Below are 18,089 nucleotides of genomic sequence, written 5' to 3'. Positions count from 1 at the left end.
AAAATGGACAACTCTTTGATGGCTCCTTCTGTGCTGTAAAATGGTATGACATGTGCAAAGGCAGTACACCCAGTGGAAAAAATGACAATAAATCATTAGTGGGAAGGAGATAGAGGAGCAAATATGCAGGCAAATTACAGGAAGATACAAGCATTATAGAGTAGTGATAATAGGGGACTTCAATTATCCCATATAGACTGGGACAGTAACAGTGTAATGGGGGACAGTGATCATAATATCATTAGGTTTAGAATAGTTATGAAAATGGACAAGGAACAAGCAAATGTGAAAATGCTTAAATGGAGGAGGGCAAATTTCAGTGAGCGAAAAGGGGATCTTGCCCAGGTGGATTGGAATCAAAAATTGGTAGGTGAAACAATAATTGAACAATGAGAGGCCTTCAAGGAGAAGTTGGTTCAGGTAAAGAGTAGACACATCCCTACGAGGCATAAAGGAAGGGCATCCAAAGCTAGAGCTCTCTGGATGACTAAAGATATAGAGATTAAAATGAAACAGGGAAAGGAGGCTTATGACAAAAGTAAGGTTCATAAGAGTAGAGAACCAGGCTGAATACAGAAAGTACAGAGGAGATCTAAAAAAGGGAATAACAGGGAATAAGATGGGCAAGGAGAGAGTGTGAGAATAGATTAGCGGCTAACATAAAAAGGAACCCAAAAGTCTTTTATAAACATATAAATAGTAAAAGGGTAGTCAAAGGAAGGGTGCAACCAATTAGGGACAAAAAGATCTTCTTGTGGAAGCATGGCTGAAGTACTAAATGAATACTTTGCATTCTAGAGAAGAGGATGCTGCCATTATAGCAGTAAAGGAAGAGGTAGTAGCGATATTGAATAGGATAAAAATAGGTAAAGAGGAGGTACTTAAAAGATTGGCAATACTTAAAGTAGAAAAGTTACCTGGTCCTGATGGGATGCATTCTTGGTTACTGAGGGAAGTGAGGGTGGAAATTGCAGAGGCTCTGGCCACAATCTTCCAATCCTCTTTAGATATGGGGACGGTGCCGGAGCACTGGAGGATTGCAAATGTTAAACCCCTGTTCAAAAAAGGGGAGAGGGATAAACCCGGCAATTACAGGCCAGTCAGCCTAACGTTGGTGGTGAGAAAACTTTTAGAGACAACAATCTGGGACAAGATTAATTGGCACTTGGAAAAGTATGGACTAATAAGTCCATTGAAGTCAGCACTTGTTAAAGGAAAATCATGTTTGACTAACTTGATTGAGCTCTTTGACAAAGTAACAGAGAGGGTTGATGAGGGTAGTTCGGTTGAGGTTGTGTATATGGACTTTCAAAAGGCATTTGATGAAGTACCACATAATAGGCTTGTTAGCAAAATTAAAGCCCATGGGATTAAAGGGACAGTGACAGCATGGATACAAAAGTGGCTAGGGGACAGAAAGCAGAGAGTAGTGAACAGTTGTTTTTCAGACTTGATGGAAGTAAACAGAGGTGTTCCCCAGAGGTCAGTATTAGGACCACTGCTCTTTTGGATATATATTACTGACCTGGACTTGGGTATAGAGGAGAGGGTATAATTCCAAAGATTGCAGATGACACGGAATTTGGAAATGTAATAAACAATGTGGAAGATAGTAACAGACTTCAGGAGGACATAGACAGACTGGTGAAATGGGCAGACAGATGGTAGATGAAATTTAATGCAGAGAAGTGTGAAGTGATGCATTTTGGTAGGACAAATGAGGAGAGGCAATATAAACTAAATGGTACAATTTTAAAGGGAGTGCAAGAACAGAGAGACCTGGGGGTGCACATACACAGATCATTGAAGGTGGCAGGACAAGTTGAGAAGGCTGTTCAAAAAAGCATATAGGATCCTGGACTTTATTAATAGAGGCATAGAGTACAAAAGCAAGGAAGTTATGCTAAATCTTTATTAAAAAACTGGTTAGAGCTCAGCTGGAGTATTGTGTCAATTCTGGGCATCAGACTTTAGGAAGGATGTCAAGGCCTGAGAGAGGGTGCAGAATAGATTTACTAGAACGGTACCAAGGATGAGGGGCTTCAGTTATGTGGGGAGATTGGCGAAGCTGGGGTTGTTCTCCTTAGAACAGAGGAGGTTAAGGGGAAGTTTGATAGGTGTTCAAAATCATGAACAGTTTTGCAGGGTAAACAAGGAGAAACTGTTTCCATTGGCAGAAGGGTCGGTAACCAGAGGACACAGATTTAAGGTGATCGGTAGAAGAGCTAAAAGCGACATGAAGAAACATTTTTTTAACGCAGCGAGTTTTCATGATCTGGACTGCACTGCTTGAAAGGGTAGTGGAAGCAGATTCAACACCAACTTTCAAAAGGGAATTGGATAAATACTTGAAGGGAAAAAATTTACAGGGCTATGGGGAAAGAACAGAGGAATGGGACTAATTGGATAGCTCTTTCAAAGAGCTGGCACAGGCATGATGGGCTGAATGGCCTCCTCCTGTGCTGTACCTTCTATGGTTGGTCAAATTTAATGGTGTATACAAAAAGCTCTACCTTTTATTTTCCCCTATAAACTTTGGTTAAAGTCATCAAGACTGAAGTTATATAGCCTCTATATTAAAACAGCTTCATAAAAATATTGTATGGATCATAGCTATAAATTTATAATGTGGCAAGCATTTCTTTTGGTTCTTTAAAATGCCACAATGATTCACAACAGTGCAACATCTCACCACAAACTGACGTAAGGAGATCACTGATCAACTCCCTGTCCTCCTTCTGGTACAGGGAAGATCCCAAGTAGGTCTCCAAATCTGTAAAATGTCATTCATTGCCCTATTATAGATCAACCTGAAGACTAAAAGGTTCAAGTACAAGAATGTGGTTTGTTGAACCTTGAAAATCAGCAGAGTGTTCTAACATTTATAATAGTGGAGTATTAACTGACAAAAAACTCTTCTTCAAAGATTAATTTGTACTACTCACTTCCTTTTAATTGTTCTAATTACGTGTCAGCATACATTAGTGTAGGAATCATAGAAGGTTACAGCACGGAAGGAGGCCATTCGGCCCATCGAGTCTGCGCCGGCTCTATGCATGAGCAATCCAGCTAGTCCCACTGCCCGCCCTATCCCCGTAGCCCTCCACATTTTTTCATTTCAAGTACTTATCCAGTTCTCTTTTGAAGGCCATGATTGAATCTGCCTCCACCACACCCTCGGGCAGTGCATTCCAGATTGTAACCACTCCTGTGTAAAAAAGTTTTTCCTCATATCACCTTTGGTTCTCTTGCCAATCACCTCTGGCTCTTGACCCTTCCGCCAATGGGAACAGTTCCTCTCCATCCACTCTGTCTGGACCCTTCGTGATTTTGAACACCTCTATCAAATCTCCTCTCAAACTTCTCTGTTCCAAGGAGAACAATCCCAGCTTCTCCAGTCTATCAATGTAATTTAAGTCACTCATCCTTGGAATCATTCTAGTAAATCTCCTCTGCACCCTCTCTAAGGCCTTCACATCCTTCCTAAAGTGCGGTGCCCAGAACTGGACACAATACTCCAGTTGTGGCCGAACCAATGTTTTATAAAGGTTCATCGTGACTTACTTGCTTTTGTACTCTATGCCTCTATTTATAAAGCCCAGGACCGCGTATGCTTTTTAACCAGGTACGATAGCATAGTGGTTATGTTACTGGACTAGTAATCCCTTCTTCAAAGAGGCCTGGACTAATATTCCGGAATCATGAGTTCAAATCCCGCCATGGCAGCTGGGGAATTTAAATTCAACTAAATAAATAAAAAAAGACTAGTATCAGTAATGGTGGCCATGAAATTGTCGTAAAAACCCATCTGGTTCACTAATGTCCTTTTAGGGAAGGAAACCTGCCGTCCTTACCCAGTCTGGCCTATATGTGAATCCAGACCCACAGCAATGTGGTTGATTCTTAATCGCCCTCTGAAATGGCCTAGCAAGCCACTCAATTGTTCAAGAAGGCGTCTCACCACCACCTTCTCAAGAGCAATTAGGGATGGGCAATAAAAGCTGGCCTTGCCAATGACGCCCGCATTCCATGAACGAATAAAAAAAACGCTTTCTCAATCTGTCCTGCCACCTTCAATGATTTATGCACATACACCCCAGATCCCTCTGTTCCTCCACCCCTTTTAGAATTGTGCCCTCTAGTTTATATTTCCCCTCATTTCTCCTACCGAAATGCATCAACTCACATTTTTCCGCGTTAAACTTCATCTGCCATGTGTCTGCCTATGCCACCAGAGTGTCTCTATCCTCTTGAAGTCTATCACTATCCTTCCAAGTTTTGTGTTACCTACAAATTTTGAAATTGTGCCCTGTATTCTCAAGTCTAAGTCATTAATATATATCAAGAAAAGCAGTCATCCCAGCACTGACCCCTGAGGAACACCACTGCACACTTCCCTCCAATCCAAAAAACAACCGCTCGCCACTACTCTCTGTCATTCAGCCAATTCTGTATCCATGTTGCTATTGCCCCCTTTATTGCATGGGCCGCAATCTTAAAGCAAGCCTACCATGTGGCACTTTATCAAATGCTTTTTGAAAATCCAGATACGCCATATCAACTGCATTGTCCTCATCTACCCTCTCCATTACCTCATCAAAAAACTCTATCAAGTTGGTTAAACAGAATTTGCCTTCAACAAATCTTTGCTGGCTTTCCCTAATCAATCCACACTCGTCCAAGTGACTGTTAATTCTGTCCTGGATTATCGTTTTCAAAAGTTTCCCCACCACCGAGGTTAAACTGACTGGCCTGTAGTTGCTGGGTTTATCTTTACACCCTTTTTTGAACAAGGGTGTAACATTTGCAATTCTCCAGTCCTCTGGAACCACTCCCATATCTAAGGATGTCTGGAAGATTATGGCCAGTACCTCTGCAATTTCCCTCCTTACTTCCCTCAGCATTCTAGGGTGCATCCCATCCAGACCAGATGATTTATCTATTTTAACTACAGGTAGCCTTTCTAGCACCTCTTCTTTCTCAATTTTTAGCCCATTCAGTATCTTAACTATATCTTCCTTTATCGAGACTATGTCAGCGTCTTCTTCCTTCATAAAGACCGATGCAAAATACTCATTTAATACCTCAGCCATGCCCACTGCCTCCATGAGCAGATCTATTCTATTCGCTGGTCTATTCTCATACTCTCTCTTTACCCCTCTTATTTCCTTTTTCACTTCCCCTCTGAACTTTCTATATTCTGCCCGGTTCTCACTTGTGTTATCAACCTGACACCTGTCATATGCTCTTTTTTTCTGCTTCATCTTATTCTCTATCTCCTTTGTCATCCAGGGAGCTCGGGCTTTAGTTGCCCTACCTTTCTCCCTCGTTGGAATGTACCTTGTCTTTACCCGAATCATCTCCTCTTCAAAGGCCGCCCACTGTTCAATTACAGTTTTGCCTGCCAATCTATGATTCCAATTTACCCGGGCCAGATCTGTTCTCATCCCACTGAAATTGGCCCTCCTCCAATTGAGTATTTGACTTTAGAGTGGTCAGAGTCATTTTCCATTGCTATTCTAAATGTTATGATACTATGATCGCTGCTCCCTAAATGCTCCCCCACTGACACTTGCTCCACTTGGCCCGTCTCATTCCCTAGAACCAAGTTCAGCAATGCATCCTTCCGCGTTGGGCCAGAAACGTGCTGGTTGAGAAATTATGTTGAACACATTTCAAAAATTCCTCTCCTGCTTTGCCCCTTATATTATTGTTATCCCAGTCTATATTAGGATAGTTGAAATCCCCCGTTATCTCTATTCTATGGCTTTTGCACCTCTCTGTAATTTCCCTGCAAATATGCTCCTCTATAACCTTCCCACTAATTGGTGGCCTATAGAATACCCCCAGTAGTGTAATGGCACTTCTATTGTTCCTTAACTCTAACCAAATAGATTCTATCCTTGACCCCTCCAGGACATCCTCTCTCTCCAGCACTGCAATGTTCTCCTCAAATCAATACTGCCACTCCCCCTCCTTTCTTTCCTGAACACCTTGTATCCAGGAATATTCAGTACCCAATCCTGCCCTTTTTTGAGCCAGGTCTCTGTTATCGCCACAACATCGTATTCCCATGTGGCTACTTGCGCCTGCAGCTCACCAACCTTGTTTACCATGCCTCGTGTGTTCACACACATGCACCACAAACCCGTCTTAGACCTGCTTGTACTCTCTCCTGGTCTGACTCCATCTAATACCTTATTATTTTTTACTCTAGGGCTATCCTTCTCTCCTGATCCTTTGTGCCCCTTGTTTTCCCTTTCTAAAGCTACATCCTGGTGCCCATTCCCCTGCCAAATTAGTTTAAATCCCACCCCACAGTACTAGCGAACCTTCCCGCGAGTACATTGGTCCCAGCTCTGTTGAGGTGCAACCCGTCCAGCCTGTACAGGTCCCACCTCCCCCAGAACTGGTCCCAATGCCCCAGGAATCTGAAGCCCTCCCTCCTGCACCATCTCTCCAGCCATGCATTCATCTGCTCTATCCTCCTATTTCTATACTCACTGGCGCGTGGCACCTGGAGTAATCCGGAGATTACTATCTTTGAGGTCCTGCTTATTAAACTCTTTCCTAACTCCTTAAACTCTGCCTGCAGGACCTCATCCCTCTTCCTACCTATGTCATTGGTACCGATATGGACCACGACTTCTGTCTGTTCACCCTCCCCCTCCAGAATGTTCTGCAGCTGCTCAGTGATATCCTTGACCCTGGCACCAGGAAGGCAACATACCATCCTGGAATCTCGCCTGCGGCCGCAGAAACACCTGTCTGCTTCCCTAACTATGGAATCTCCTATCACTATTGCTCTCCTGACCTTTCTCCTCTCCCCCACCCCAGTACAGCTGAGCCAGCCATGGTGCTCTGGCCTTGGCTCTGGCTGCACTCCGCAGAGGAACCCTCTCCCCCACCAGCATTCAGAACTCCCAATGTTTACAAGCTAGTACCTCTGGTAATAAAAGCTGGAACTTAAAGTTGTAAAAATCCTTAATTTCTGGCAGACAACTTTACAGTTGAGTTAATTAAGCTAAATTTAAATTGAAGATAACAGTTCTGGAAATTTTTCCTTTCCTTCTGAAGTCAGTTTGATTATATGCTTTTCTAAGACAGGGACTAAAAAAGGCTCTCAGTATCAAATTGCCAAAGCAGAAATGGAAAGCTAAACAACCTCTCTCTAAAGTTCACGGACAAATAAGGTATTACTAAGTACAGCATTAATTTGATAAATCAACATACTGCATTTTATTGATGCAGATTTTTCCACAAATTTTTTTCAACCCTAAGTACTGCAAATATTGACAATAATACAATTTTGACATATGTTTTTCTCTACATTTTTATAAATGTTCTATAGCATAAAATAGCAATTGCAAAACATAGTTAAAATAGAAAATGCTGATAAAGTAATTAAAGAAACTGTTTGAGGAGTTACAGGGTCCCACAACATTAAAAAACATAACTGACATCAAAAAAAATACAAGCCTGGATTTTCCACAAGTTAATGATGCCACTGACCTATTTTGGAGTGGGCTTGTCAAGTCTTTGCCAGATAAACCATTTTGTACCGTGCTCCCAAACCATCAGTAATAGATTTAATGTACTGCAGCAATGTTAATTTATGTGGGTGGATGGGATTACCACCTGCTTAAAATGAAGAAGAAAATAATCCATCCTAATCAACACACACATTTGATTTTTATAAACTACCACGTGCACGTCAACAATGCACTTTAAATTAAGGTGGGTTTTAAAAATAGATTGTTTCCTTCGTCTGGCTTGCACTTTACCACTGAGCTGTCTCCTCCTCACACATTGGTTGGTAATTATATAAAAGAGCAACTACAACAGCATTTTTCCTCCCATTTCTCTGTCCCTCTCTTAGGGCCACCAACCCCTCAGGATAGTCCTGGAGTCCCCAAAGAATTAAAGGTTAATCTCCTGGACACTGCCGCAAGCAATCTGAGAGAAAAAAAAATCACAGGGGCATTAAAAAAGTCTTTTTTTTAAATGTTATTTGAACATTTTCATTTGTTCATTATAAAATTATTGGAGATGGCGAGAAAAAGCTATTGGACTGAGTGGGGCGGTTGGAGGCAGGAGGTCATGTGATAACACCTCCAGCCTTACATCCAGAATTGGTGACCCTATCATCTCTGCACACAACCATCTGGGTTTTGTCTTGCATACGCAACTTACTCCACCCTTTCCTTGGATGGGAGGAGCCATATCTCCACCTTCCCACAGTTCATTCCCTCAGGATTACTACATGTGCCTCTCTCGCCTCAGTCACTGACATTCCATCAGATCCCTACATAATAGTGAGCAGCACAGTAGCAGACTTCAGGAGAACATAGACAGACTAGTGAAATGGGCAGCCACATGGCAGATGGAATTTAATGCAGAGAAGTGTGAAGTGATGCACATTGGAAAGAAAAATGTGGCGAGGCAATATAAACTAAATGGCACAATTTTAAAAGGATGCAGGAACAAAGAGACCTGGGGGTTCACATACACAAACCTTTGAAGGTGGCAGGACAAATTGATAAAGCGGTTAAAAAAGTGTATGGGATCCTTATCTTTATAACTGGAGCCACAGAGAAAGTGATGATAAACCTTTAATAATCACTGGTTAGACATAAGCTGGAGTATTGTGTCCAATTCTGGGCACCATATTTTAGAAAGGACATCAAAGCCTTAGAGAGGGAGCGGAGGAGATTTACCAGAATAGTGCTTGGGATGAGGGAATTCAGTTAGGTAGAGAGACTCGAAAAGCTGGGATTGTTCTCCTTACAGCAAAGAAGGTTAAGGGAAGATTTAATATAGAGGTGTTCAAAATTATGAGGGCTTTTGATAGCGTAGATAGGGAGAAACTGGTTCCACTGGCAGGAGAGTTGGTAACCAGAGGACACTGATTTAATGTAGTTGGCAAAAAAGTCAGGGGGCGGATGAGGAGAATTTTTTTTTACACAGCCAGTTTTGATGATCTGGAATGCGCTGTCTGAAAAGGTGGTGATGATGTGGAGATGCCGGTGATGGACTGGGGTTGACAAATGTAAGGAATCTTACAACACCAGGTTATAGTCCAACTGTTTTATTTGAAAATCACAAGCTTTCGGAGGCTTTCTCCTTCGTCACTTGCTCTCCTGATGAAGGAGAAAGCCTCCGAAAGCTTGTGATTTTCAAATAAAACAGTTGGACTATAACCTGGTGTTGTAAGATTCCTTACATTTGAAAAGGTGGTGGAAGCAGATTCAACAATAACTTTCAAGGGGAATTGGATAAATACTTAAAAAGGAAAAATTAGCAGGGCTAGGGGGAAAGAGCAGGGGAGTGGGGTTAATTGCATAGCTCTTTCCAAGAGCTGGCACAGACATGAGCTGAATGGCCTCCTTCTGTGCTGCATGATTCAACGATTCTATGATAAAAGCTCCTGTCAAATAAATTAACAAGTTTAACACCAAAACATTTAAGAAAAATATTTATATACATAGAACACTGGAATTAGAACCAATTCCGTAGTGATTGCTTTGCATGCATCCTGGGACCTTCAACTTTTTTGAACACAAAGTTCTTTTTCTCGACTAGTTCTCCCTGAATTAACCTTAGCAGGTAACCGTCGTCGCAACTTATACAGTCACTGAGTTTTAGGGACCAACGATACATGTATCTTCTCAGGGCAAAGGGATGCAAGAACGAACAAAGATCCCCCAGACGGCAAGGCTTTATTTCCTCTGATCCTGAGCCAACAAAAGTCTTATCGGGCAACCCAAATTGTGTGGCATCCACTATAGGCTGAGGAACACTGTACTGCCCCATTCTGCTTCTTCAGATTCATCTGCTTGAGATTTTGTCTCACACCATCCAATGGCAGTATCTCTATTAAATGAACATCAGGATAGGACACAGAATTTGCTGATAATGACATCGTCAAGGTTAAAGATGAGAACTGCTCCCTACCTGGAGCAACCTTACGCCTGAATGGAAACATGTCACATAAACAAAGACATTCAAATACTGTGCCTTCCAGTGATCTCCGAAGTCTATAATTTGTATCCAATAATTTCTCAAGTATCCTGTATGAGCCAGTGTAGGTAATAGCTAGTTTAGCCATGGTATCATACACTGCCGTCGACCTAGAATGCGTCTTTACTTGAACCAAGTCACTGATATTGAAGTAAATTGGCAGTCTTCTTTTATCGGAATGTTTCTCTGAAAGTCCTCGGGTCATTCCTTTCTAGCTAGGATTTTAAACTAGAAAGCTAAAAGATATGATCAACCCTTCCAGGTGTTAACAATACGGAGAATTCCTCCCATGTCCTAATTTCTTCTCTGAATTAAACTAAAAACCACTGATGAGTTTCCCCTTCAAGATAGCAAGGGATTTTGGAAATTATGCAGGGCACTCTACTACCGTGACAAAAGAGCAATTTCAAACAATGGGTTTCTATCAGGACTGGATACAGTCCCACCACTTAAGTTGTCCATGTTTAAAACGGGCAGTCGCTTATATGGACCAAAAAGCAATAACTATTATCCATTTGCATTAACATCAATTTTAAATTCGCCGGTTATAGCGTCTTAAGTACTCCATTTATTTCAGGCAGAAATAGCTGTGCTTACTCACTAGTTTGCACCTCCTTCCCACCATATCAAACGATAAAATGAAAGGGATGAAATATCGTTACCTAACTCAACTTTACAGAATATGATTCCCTCCATAGACAAAAACCTGCTGATATTCACTTTTAGCTCATGTGAACAAAAGCAACTTGCACAGAGCTAGAGAGTTGCCAATGGCAGTAGAACCATACCCCATTACAAATCTTTTACTCCATTACAAATCATTGGTTTCAAGAAAAAGAAAATTGTGCAGGGGCAAGGACTGTCTGCACCAATCTGACATCTTTTTGGAGGGGAGACCCACATGCTTAAAACAATCGTGAAGCGCTGAATACCTGTTCTAAAAACTGTTTTTAGGCTAGGCAGATTTTGTTCTTGGGATATTGGCAAGACTGCATTTATTGCCATCGGTGGTGGTGGGCCTTCTCCTTGAACCACTGCAGCCCTTGTGCTGATGGTGCTGCCATGAATTCCAGGATTTTGACCCAGCAACAATAAAAGAATAGCAAAAAATGTTCAACTTAGAGGGTGTGAGATTTGGAGAGAATCTTGCAATGTTCCCATGACATTGCACTCTGTCTTTCTTAGTGTTAGAGGTTGCAAGGCTAAAAGTAAACTCGGTTGCTGCAGTGCAACCTGTAGATAGTATATACTGTAGCCACAGTGTACTGGTGATTTATTCTAGTAGCAGGGATGCCAATCAAGTAGCACTGCTTTGTCAAGCTTCAAGTGTTGTTGCAGCTGCCCCCATTCAGTCAAGTGGTGAGTGCTCCATCACACTACTGACCTGAGCTATATAGGTTGTGGAGAGGTATTGAGGGCTTAGAAGCTGAGCCACTTCTCGCAGAGTACCGACCTCTACCCTGCTCTTATAACCACATTCTTGATATCGCTGATCCAATCAAACTTCTGGTCAACAGTGACCCTCAGGTCAGAGGGAGGTGTTTGCACCTTTTCTTGTTGAAAATGGTCATTGCCTGTCACTTATATGCCACTTTTCCATCTAAGCCTGGATGTTATCTAAATACTTCGGCAGACTTCAGTAGTGATAATGGGGGATTTCAACTATCCTAATATAGACTGGGATAACAATAACATAAGGGGCAAAGGGGAGGAATTTTTGAATTGTGTTCAGGACAACTTTCTCGACCAGTACGTTTCTGCCCCAACGAAGAAGGACGCATTGCTGGATTTGGTTCTAGGGAATGAGATGGGCCAAGTGGAGCAAGTGTCAGTGGGGGAGCATTTAGGGAGCAGTAATCATAGTATCAAAAGGTTTAGAACAGCTATGGAAAAAGACTCTGACCACTCAAATAAAAATACTCAATTGGAGGAGGGCCAATTTCATTGGGATGAGAACAGATCTGGCCCGGGTAAATTGGAATCATAGATTGGCAGGTAAAACTGAACAGTGAGCAGCCTTTGAAGAGGAAATGATTCAGACAAGGTACATTCCAACGAGGGAGAAAGGTATGGCAACTAATGCCAGAGCTCCCTGGATGACAAAGGAGATAGAGAATAAGATGAAGTGAAAAAAAGCGGCATATGACAGGTGTCAGATTGATAACACGTGAAAACCAGGCAGAATATAGAAAGTTCAGAGGGGAAGTGAAAAAGGAAATAAGAGGGGCTAAGAGAGAGTAAGAGAACAGTCTTGCGGCCAATATAAAAGGGAATCCAAAATTCTTCTACAGACATGTTAACAGTAAACGGGTAGTAAGAGGAGGGGTGGGGCTAATTAGGGACCATAAAGGAGATCTACTCATGGAAGCAGTGGGCATGGCTGAGGTACTAAATGAGTACTTTGCATCGGTCTTTACCAAGGAAGAAGATCCTGCCAGAGTTTCGGTAAAGGAAGATATAGTTAAGATACTGGATGGGCTAAAAATTGAGAAAGAGGAGGTACTAGGAAGGTTAGCTGTACTTAAAATAGATAAGTTACCTGGTCCGGATGGGATGCACCCTAGGATGCTGAGGGAAGTATGGGGGAAATTGCAGAGGTACTGGCCATAATCTTCCAGACATCCTTAGATACAGGAGTGGTGCCAGAGGACTGGAGAATTGCAAATGTTTACACCCTTTATTGAACAAGGGTGTAAAGATAAACCCAGCAATTATAGGCCAGTCAGTTTAACCTCAGAAACGATAATCCGAGACAGAATTAACAGTCACTTGGACGAGTGTGGATTGATTAGGGAAAGCCAGCACGTATTTGTTAAAGGCAAATCACGTTTAACGAACTTGATAAGAGTTTTTTGATGAGGTAACAGAGAGGGTAGAAGCGGGCAATGCAGTTGATGTGGTGTATATGGATTTTCAAAAAGCGTTTGATAAAGTGCCACATGGTAGGTTTGCTATTGAGATTGCGACCTATGGAATAAAGGGGGCAATAGCAACATGGATACAGAATTGGCTAACAGAGAATAGTGGTGAACGGTTGTTTTTCGGACTGGAGGGAGGTGTGCAGCGGTGTTCCCCAGGGGTCGGTGCTAGGACACACTGCTTTTTTTGATATATATTAATGACTTAGACTTGTGTCATCTGCAAAATTTGCAGGGTAGTGAATAGTGAGGAGGATAGTAATAGACTTCAAGAGGATATAGACAGGCTGGTTGCACAGGCAAACATGTGGCAGATGAAGTTTAACGCAGAAAAATGCAAGGTGATGCATTTCGGTAGGAAAAATGAGGTGGGGCAATATAAACTAGAGGGCACAATTCAAAAAGGGGTAGAGGAACAGAGGGATCTGGGGGTATATGTGCACAAATCGTTGAAGGTGGCAGGGCAGGTTGAGAAAGGGGTTAAAAAAGCATACGGGGGCCTGGGCTTTATAAATTGAGGCATAGAGTACAAAAGCAAGGAAGTCATGACAAACCTTTATAAAACACTGGTTCGGCCACAACTGGAGCATTGTGTCCAGTTCGGGGCACCGCACTTTAGGAAGGATGTGAAGGCCTTAGAGAGGGTGCAGAGGAGAAGATTTACTGGAATGATTCCAGGGATGAGTTACTTAAATTATGTGGATACACTGGAGAAGCTGGGATTCTGCACCTTGGAACAGAGACAGTTGCGAGCAGATTTGATAGAGGTATATAAAATCATGAAGGGTCTAGACAGAGTAGATAGAGAGAAACTGTTCCCATTTGCAGAAGGATCAAGAACCAGTGGACATAGATTTAAGGTGATTGGCAAAAGAACCAAAAAGGTGATTTGAGGAAAAACTTTTTTTTTTAAAAACAGTGAGCGGTTAGGTTCTAGAATGCACTGTCCGAGGGGATGGTGGAGGCAGATTCAATCATGGCCTTCAAAAGGGAACTGGATAAGTACTTGAAACAAAAAAATATGCAGGGCGGGGCAGTGGGATGAGCTGGATTGCTCATGCATAGAGCCGGCGCAGACTCGATGGGCCGAATGGCCTCCTTCCGTGCTGTAACCTTCTATGATTCTACGACTGCTGTGATGTGCTCCATTTTCAGAGGAGTTGTTAATGGAGCTAAACACTGTAGACTTATCAGCAAACAGCTCCATTCCTTACCTTATGACAGAGGGAAGCTCATTGGTGAAGTAGCTAAAGATAATTGAGCCAAGAATGCTCCCGAGCAACTCTTGTACTGTTGCCCTCGACTGCACCGAATGGCCTCCGATAACCACAACCATTGTCCTATGGGACAGGTATAACTCAAGCTGAAGAGGTTTCCCCCATCAACCTCAGTGTTGCTATGCTTCTTGGTGCCATATATGGTCCAATGCTGTTTTGATGTCAAAAGCAGTTACTCTCACTTTTCCTCCTCTAAAGTTTTACCTGATCACATCATTACAGCAAGGAAGACAAAAAATCCACCTGCTTTTTCAGCAATTACAGGAATCAGAAAGCATCCCAATGAGAGAAATCACCCCATTTCTATGCTGTAAACAAAGTAGTTAATTTCTCAGTTGATCCCAGCCCACAGTACTATTAACATTACAAATACAGTCTTAAATTAATTTCAGAAAATTTACTTGAAACACAAATTTAAAAAAAAACGTTTGTGCATGTGAGAATGAGCACATGCAACAATGTGAAATGTTGATTATATAATGAATTTATAATTGTGCATTTACAATTTTTCCATTGAGATGATCTGAATTTCATTCTTTGATTGTTAGTGGTGTACCGATTTACATTCACTTACCATGACAGATATTTTACTTCTTCCGAAGCAATTATTGCTACATGCGTTTACTGAATTATATAAATTCACGGATAGAAGTATAAAATCTACTGCTTTATATACATATTTATGAGCTTGTACATTATACTCTTTTTATTGGCAAACATGATCCTGTTTTCCAACAATTTCTAGTGCCAGTAATATTCTGCACTTGACAATAAGAGTATGAAATGCTTATGTCCAACGTCATCCACAGTGAAGAGATATTAATTTGTCAAGAGGGAAAAAGCAAAGTGCGTTTTGACAGAATTACTGCACTTAACCTGCAACCAATGAAAAACTTCTGAGTTTTAGAATGGCTTCACTTCATTTTGCCTGAAGAATAATGCTCACATCATGATGCCACAAGTACTTGCGATACTGGTGCTAGTTTCTACATTAGAAGTCTAAAAAAAACAGCATAATTGCATATTCATAGTGCATTTATTACCAAACAGAAAAACAATTCTACATAAATATACAACTTTTAGTTCAAACTGCACATTAAAAAAATTCCAAGGTTTCATGCCAAAATTTGCAAATCAACCATCACAACAGGTATAATTATCATGTCAAAACATCAGATTACAGTCCTATGATATGCAATAACTACAAAGTGCTAAACATTTACCAATTTCAAGTCCATACCTTGCCTGAATAATCTATCGCTATCGTTTTTTAGAAAAATAATCAAGTCATTATTTAGGAATCTGGACTTCAAAACAGCAAGATTAGAAAAGTGGTGCAATAACTTGTGTTACATAAATCAAACAACAAGCTTACTAGTGACCTCCCTCTACATTAGTCATACAAGCTCCTCCCCCTTTTACAGTGAAAGCTAGGATGTCACGCATGCTATTATATGTAACTGGTATCCAGCCCAAGTTAGGGAGGGTCTTCACTTACACTAAAACGTCAAAACTGAAATATAGCATGTTGGGCTCAAAGTGAGGAATGTTATTGCATAGAAATAGAAGACTTCCATTTCAGCATTAGATGGACTGAGTTACTACTATTTCCCTCTCCCCTCCACAATGTGGCTCAAAAGGGCATCCCCTCTGCATTAGTGTGGCACTTTCCATTTCCCACACCAGCTATTGTCACCTCTTCGAGTAAGATTGCCAATTAGTGTTGAATTAGATGTAATTTAATCCTGTGGGCCAGTGATACTTGGAACTAGATCAAGACCGTCTAAAACTCTTTACCTTACAGCCAGCAGGCAAAAGACTTGCAAACCGAGTGCATTTGAACCAAGGTCCCAGAAGTGAAAGGCCAGTGGCTCAGACATTGCATCACCCAGTTGTGTTCCCTACCTGCAAGATTTGAAAATAAAATTCCAAAAAACTGTTGAGTGAAATGCAACTTCAACATATTATTTTGTGCTGTCACTGCACTCAGCACGTTTAAAAATTATAATGTGGAGCATTATACAGCAGCTTTAAATTCAGGAATTCCCAATTGTTTGACCCTATTGCCAGAACAGCTTTGAGATATCCCAACTAAAAAGATATTGTCACGGGCAATATTTAATAGGCCTTTGAAGGTGCTACATCCCAACCAAAACTTTGTTATTTTAAATGCCAATTCTGCACAGTTGTAAAAAAAGTTATGGCTCTAATTTTTTACCTTGTGTAAAAATAAATATATTGAAATGGCTTATAACCAAGTGAAGTGGTTATTATTCATTCTCTGATCTTCCAACATCTAGTCGGACATCTCTTTCTCCTGTCTGTTGTTAGTGTCCCACACTGAAGCACATTGATCCATGGATGATGAAAAGAAAAACTGATTTACTATTTCATGGCATTCCACTCACCAAGTGTTCTTCCGCTTGGCTGGATAGATGGCGCAGATGCATGCATCACAATGAGCATGCCCAGTGGTAAACAGCAGGGACCATAAAAATAGCAGTGAAACAAATAATGAAATAATATATGCAACAGCACATTTCGGCTTTTACTCAATTTTATTTGAGTTGGATCATTGAATTATCATAAAGGATGTCTCAACCAATTATTTTCATATCCAAATATTCAATTGATTCTAGAAAAAAAATGCATTATACAAACTGGCATCACTTAATGGTTAATTACACTTTGAGTACCTTGGTGTACTTGTTTACATCCTGCTAAATGCTCCAAAATACATTTACATTAATTTAAACAATAGATTAAATCTAAAAATAGATTTCAGTCCATGTGTAATTGAATCATGTCAGCAAATCCTAATCAAGTCTATCAGATTATATGTACAGTGACCATCTGCACCACCAATGAGCAGTTTTTCCTGGCATAATAATTCATCATATTTCCTAAAGGAATTCCATTGCCCAGTTAGGAAAGTTAATTATTACAGTTAGATCTTCAAGTATAGCACAACAAATATATCACAGCTCTTTATTACAAGCTAGTTCCACAAGCCCCGACTGCAATAGAATTGTCAATGCCAAACGGTAGCTACACTTACCCTGGCATTATTTTAATGATGTGGAGATGCCGGTGATGGACTGGGGTGGACAAATGTAAGGAATCTTACAACAGGTTATAGTCCAACAGTTTTATTTGAAAATCACAAGCTTTCGGAGGCTTTCTCCTTCGTCACTTGCTCTCCTGATGAAGGAGAAAGCCTCCGAAAGCTTGTGATTTTCAAATAAAACAGTTGGACTATAACCTGGTGTTGTAAGATTCCTTACATTTGTCAACCCCAGTCCATCACCGGCATCTCCACATCATCACCACCTTTTCAGACAGCGCATTCCAGATCATCAAAACTGGCTGTGTAAAAAAAAATTCTCCCCATCCGCCCCCTGACAATATCTTTTTAGTTGGGATATCTCAAAGCTGTTCTGGCAATAGGGTCAAACAATTGGGAATTCCTGAATTTAAAGCTGCTGTATAATGCTCCACAGGTCCAGACCAAGCTTTTAGCGATGCCTCCCAGTATTTCCTCGTTTGGCTCTATTTATTTGATGACACTTCTGTGAATAGCCATGGGACTTTTTTCTAAAAACGCAGCAGCATAGTCTTGAAAAGACTAGTCTGGTTCCCCAAGTAAATTCACTCCTGGGGCAGATATGGAGCTCTTGAAATGAGAGTAGCTTATGATCACATTCACTAGGCAGGTTTTCTACCCAGTTGGTTACCCAGATTTCTGTTTGTTTGATCCGTAATTTAAACAAGTCGGTTGATCTCTGCCCGAACATCAGTAGGGTAGCACAACTAGTCAGTCCCCCCAGGCTAGGGAAGGGGGAGGAAAAGAGAAATTCAGTTGCATTTCTTGACC

General features: G+C 41.2%; 1 protein-coding gene across 2 annotated transcripts in view; it reads right to left on the bottom strand.

The window, feature by feature from the left end:
* The window catches only part of tpk1 (thiamin pyrophosphokinase 1), a 313,195-nt gene that overhangs the window by 271,019 nt on the left and 24,087 nt on the right, over positions 1 to 18,089 (bottom strand). The window lies entirely within an intron of this gene.

Source organism: Heptranchias perlo, chromosome 2 (genome assembly GCF_035084215.1).
Source record: "Heptranchias perlo isolate sHepPer1 chromosome 2, sHepPer1.hap1, whole genome shotgun sequence".
NCBI classification, from domain to species: domain Eukaryota; kingdom Metazoa; phylum Chordata; class Chondrichthyes; order Hexanchiformes; family Hexanchidae; genus Heptranchias; species Heptranchias perlo.
The sequence above is the reverse complement of the archived record's forward strand: the minus strand, read 5'-3'. Positions and strand labels throughout refer to the sequence as shown.